The sequence below is a fragment of the Lathyrus oleraceus genome, chromosome 6 (genome assembly GCF_024323335.1).
Source record: "Lathyrus oleraceus cultivar Zhongwan6 chromosome 6, CAAS_Psat_ZW6_1.0, whole genome shotgun sequence".
Lineage (NCBI taxonomy): Eukaryota > Viridiplantae > Streptophyta > Magnoliopsida > Fabales > Fabaceae > Lathyrus > Lathyrus oleraceus.
Genome location: NC_066584.1, coordinates 119,302,828 through 119,308,357, shown reverse-complemented (window position 1 = coordinate 119,308,357; position 5,530 = coordinate 119,302,828). Strand labels below are relative to the sequence as shown.

Genomic DNA, 5,530 nt, shown 5'->3' with positions numbered 1-5,530 from the left:
GTGTCCTCAACAACGTAATCAAATAGATTGCGGGTATTTCATGTTGAGGTTTATGCGAGATACTCTTGCTTTGGGCCGATTAAAGATTCCCACCGATGTATGTATTTCTAACTTATGAGTTATTTTTATATTTACACATATCTCATATAATTAAATAGTTGGAATTAATTCAAAATATGTTATATTATTATGTAGTACTTTGATGAATTCAAGTGTGCATTTTATACAAAGGATCAAGTGGACGAAATCAAAGAGGAGTGGTGTCAATTCATGATAAAGCTGTGTAATTAATGTGTACATTTGTAGTATATGTTATGACTTGTAAATGTGTACATAAATTTGTATATATTTTGATACATTTAAGGCAAAATTGGTTTGAATTGGTATATATATATATTTGTTAGCCAAAAATTGGTAGAAAAAAGGCCAAAATGGCATATATAAAATGTGATAATTGTCTGTCAAAATCTGGTTGAAAACAGGTAGAAATTCTGGTTTATAAACCTGGAAAAAATGTGGTTTAAAACAAAAGCTTCAAAAATTTTCGTATACCTTAGACAGCGCTTTTGTAAAAAGCGCTGTCTAAGGGGGGGATTAGAAAGCGCTTTAGGCAAAAGCGCTGTCTAAGGGGGGGGCTTAGACAGCGCTTTTTGAAAAGCGCTGTCTAAGGTATACCTAAAAAAATTAAAATAGGAGGGTCTTAGAAAGCGCTTTTGGCCAAAGCGCTGTCTAAGGGGGTGGGGCTTAGACAGCGCTTTTCAAAAGCGCTGTCTAAGGTATACCTAAAAAATTTAAAATAAGAGGGTCTTATAAAGCGCTTTTGGCCAAAGCGCTGTCTAAGGGGGGGGGGCTTAGACAGCGCTTTTAAGATTTAAAAAAGCGCTGTCTAAACCTTTAGCAGCGGAGGTTTAGACAGCGCTTTAAAGCGCTGTCTAAGGCTAAAAAAAGCGCTGTCTAAGGTCTTGTTTGTTGTAGTGAGATTCTTCAGCACCATATTGATACGGCTGATAGAATTGGCGTTGTGTTGACCAGCCCATATGTTACCATTCACCCCAGCCACCATGGTTGGGGGCATCTTCTTCAATTGAATATGTATTCTGAACCCAAGCGGTGTTTGTGTAGTTATGAGTGTCTGCTTGTGGAGGACTATCATGCTGCTTAAATGCTTGTCCTGCTCCTTCTTCTTCGTTTTCCTCTTGGTCTTCTTCTTCACTTTCATCACTTTCATCATCTTCTTCAACAGTCGTAGTAATATACCCTCTGCGAACAAATTTGTATATTCTCCGCTCATCACACCAAAAATATCCCATCATAGACAAAGTTTTTGGGCTGAATTCTTTATCTGAGGAAATAGAGGTATACGGAAAGGACGGATAATCAACGTCGGCTGCAGTAAGAACCTCTTGAGTAAAAGATCCATAGGCAAGAGCCGTTCCTCGTCCGGAGTCTCGTAAACTGAACATCCTACTAGCAATGTAGTAGGGCCAGTTTATTTTGCGCTAATTTTTCAGGATATATATGAGATGAACCTCAGCCTGTTCAACTCGGGAAAGGCCACCCTTCTTAGGCCGCAGGATGCGTGACACAATCCACTGGAGAATGCGCTCACCTGTTTTCAGCTTACCGACAATGACAATTCGTGGGAACGCATCACTGTTCACAATGTGGTCTGGCTAGGGTCGTTTCAGCATAGCGTTCAAAGCGCTCTTAAACTCATATCCTTCTATTGTGTGAGAATCAGTTACCTCAGCAGGAGGATTTTCATCAGCAGCCCATGTCAGATCAAAATATTTATTCCAAACAACAGACTTAAAAGATACCTTTCTTGTGCCGATCCTGGAGTGAAACTTTTGACCACGAAATTTGTCATGAAGGCAAGTGTAGAACACACGGACTAGGTCTTCGCTATATTTGGCATTGCATTCCAGGAATTTAACAATACCGTGATACTGTAGCAGATTCAGGATTTCTCTGAGATGCATGCGTTCTGCTGTGAGTTTGTAGAAGGCATGTTGCCTCACAACTCCTCTTTTACCAATGTCTTTGTTGAAGGTGTCGACAAGAGCCGGTGGAACTAATGATACGGCGGTAATGGGTAAGGAGGCAGAGGATGATTCCCTTGATCTCTTACCGGTAGGTCTGCGGGATGAGGAAGCCATGGGTAATGATTCTGAAGCTTTTTGTGAAAGTAGAGAGTGAAGGTTGGTGTAAGATTTTGAGAGTGATTTGCAAGAAGGAGGTTTGCCCTTTTTATAGATGAAGATTTAGGGTTTTGGGAAGAGGAGAGGCCAAGAGACAATAGGCACTAGGTAGATGCAACTCACAATGTAGTGGGTTGAATGCACACTTAATGAGAATTTGAAATGTAAATGCATGGGAAGTTTGAACGTTTTCTGCAGAGAAAAACTGATTTTTCGTGCGATGCGTCGACCATACCCTCAGCATGCGTCGACACATACTGTTTGAATTTTGTGAAAAAAAGAAAGTTTTAAGGTGTGCGTCGACCATTGCCCTGTTATGGTCGACTCATACAGGCAAATTTTGCAGTTTTTCACTGTTATGCACATATGCTCACATGTTTGATGCATAAATAGAATGCCACACAACATTAAACATCCAAACAGATATGGTATAAGAAACAAGTCATATATATATATACAATATTATCATGTAATACAACTATTTAACCATGAAGGTTGGGAGAGAGAGAAGGGTAAAGGAACAATATCACCTCGATGCCGGAATAACTTGATGAACAATATACTTGTGCTTCCAACAACATTAACTTGTTAGAAGTACAAGATTATAGTTTTAAATGAAATAAGATAAAGCAAGCAATTTATAACGCCCGTTCCGAAATGTCGAGAATACCAAGTTCTCGGTGAATATGAAAGAAAGGCTCAGTAGCTAGTGGCTTTGTGAAAATGTCCGCTAGTTGATTTTTAGTGTTAACATGTTCAAATACAACATCACCTTTCTCTACATGATCCCGAAGAAAGTGGTGTCGAATTTCGATATGTTTGGTGCGAGAATGCAACACAGGATTTTTGGTAAGATTAATGGAACTTGTATTGTCACAGAAAATGGGAATACGTTTGAGTTTGAGATTAAAATCCAATAATTGTTGCTTAACCCATAGGATTTGAGCACAACAACTACCGGCGACAACGTATTCCGCTTCGGCGGTTGACAAAGCAACTGAAACTTGTTTCTTGCTACGCCAACTGACCAAGGAATTTGAAAATAGATGACAGGTACGACTAGTGCTTTTCCTATCCGATTTGCAACCGGCAAAATCGGAATCGGAGAAACCTACCAATGAATAATCATTACCTTTGGAATACCATAGTCCATACTTCGGAGTACCAGATAGGTATCGAAGTATTCGTTTGACAGCTTTTAGATGGGATTCCTTGGGACATGATTGATATCTTGCGCACATACACACACTAAACATAATGTCGGGATAAGAAGAAGTAAGATAGAGAAGTGATCCAATCATACCTCTATACCTTTTTACCTCTACGTCCTTACCGTTTTCATCTTTATTCAAGTTTGTACATGTTGGCATGGGGGTGTCAATGGCCTTGGCTTTTGCCATGTCAAATCTCTTGATAAGGTCCAAACAATACTTTGTTTGACTCACAAATGTTCCTTCATTGAGTTGTTTAATTTGCAAACCGAGAAAGTATGTGAGCTCCCCCATCATACTCATCTCGAATTCACCCTGCATAAGATCCGAAAACTCTCTCACGAGATTCATGTTAGTAGACCCAAATATAATATCGTCAACATAAATTTGTACTAATATCAAGTGCTTTCCTTGATGTTTAATAAAGAGAGTTGTGTCAACCTTTCCTCTTGAGTAACCTTGATCAAGTAAAAATTTACTTAGTCGCTCATACCAAGCTCTAGGAGCTTGTTTGAGATCATATAAAGCCCTTTTTAGTTTGTAAACATGATCGGGATACTTATGAGATTCAAAACCCGGAGGTTGTGCGACGTAGACCTCTTCATTTATGTAACCGTTAAGGAACGCACTCTTAACATCCATTTGGAATAGTTTAAAGTCTTTCGCACAAGCGAAGGCAAGGAGAAGGCGTATAGCCTCGAGTCGGGCAACCGGCGCATAAGTTTCCTCATAGTCGATGCCTTCCTCTTGGTTATACCCTTGCGCGACTAAACACGCCTTGTTATGGGTTATTACCCCGTTTTCGTCCAACTTGTTCCTAAACACCCATCGGGTGCCGATTACTCGATGACCTCGCGGAGGAGGGACAAGGTCCCAAACCTCATTTCTAGTGAACTGATTTAGTTCCTCCTGCATTGACAAAAACCAGTGTTCATCGAGTAGGGCTTCTTTAGGGTTTTTAGGTTCCATTTGTGAAACGAAAGTGAAGTGATAACAGAAATTACTTAGCTTCGGTCGAGTTGTAACACCCTTTGAGATATCTCCAAGAATGTTGTCAATTGGATGGTCTTTGGGAGACTTCCAAGCTTGAGGGAGATCATCGTTTGAAGGCGGATGAGCTACCTCGGTTTCCTCATGGTGTACATCTTTATCCTCCTCAACTTTGACTTTGTCGGGTTGATCAATCCCCGGCTCGCCACCCTTGAGTATGTCTTCCGTAGATGTACCTGCACCATGAACAACACTACCCTTTCCGAGGTTTCTCGGATAGGATTCGTCAAAAGTGACATGTACAGACTCTTCCACAACAAGTAATCGTTTATTATATATTCTATATGCTTTACTCGATTGAGGGTATCCGAGGAAGATACCTTCGTCGGCCTTGGAATCGAATTTGCCCAAATTTTTCTTTCCATTATTTAATACAAAACATTTGCAACCGAAAACATGTAAGTGAGAAACATTTGGCTTTCGCCCTTTTAAAATCTCATACGGTGTTGTATTTAGAATGGGGCGAATGAGCACCCTATTTAAAACATAACACGTCGTACTAATGGCGTCGGTCCAAAAATATTTCGGTAAACCACTTTCGTTAATCATTGTTCTTCCCAATTCTTCCAAAATTCGATTTTTACGCTCCACAACCCTATTTTGTTGAGGAGTACGTGGAGCGGAGAAGTTATGATCAATACCATGGTTACCGCAATATTCTTCAAATAAATGGTTTTCGAACTCACCCCATGGTCGCTTCTAATTGAAACAATGTTTGTATTTAATTTATTTTGGGAAAGCTTAGCAAACCTTTCAAAGGCGGAGAAAGTATCGCTCTTGCTTACTAAAAAGATAGTCCAACAAAATCTAGAAAAATCGTCCACTATTACGAAACCGTAATAATTTCCTCCTAGACTTTTAATCCTAGACGGCCCAAATAAGTCCATATGAAGAAGTTCGAGAGGTCTCGTTGTTGAAACGATATTTTTGGATTTAAATGAGATCCTCGTTTGCTTCCCTTTTTGACAAGCATCACAAAGGTGATCCTTGGTGAACTTTATTTTGGGGAGACCTAGGACTAGATCTTTTGAGACTACTTTATTTAGTAAGTCAAAGTTAACATGTGCT

At 39.8% G+C, this 5,530-nt stretch overlaps 1 long non-coding RNA gene across 1 annotated transcript; it reads left to right on the top strand.

Moving 5' to 3' along the window:
- Positions 1 to 380, top strand: LOC127090950 (uncharacterized). Its single transcript, XR_007791834.1, has 2 exons — positions 1 to 97; positions 196 to 380. It is a non-coding gene; the product is annotated as an uncharacterized LOC127090950 (long non-coding RNA).
- Positions 381 to 5,530: the final 5,150 nt, after the last annotated feature.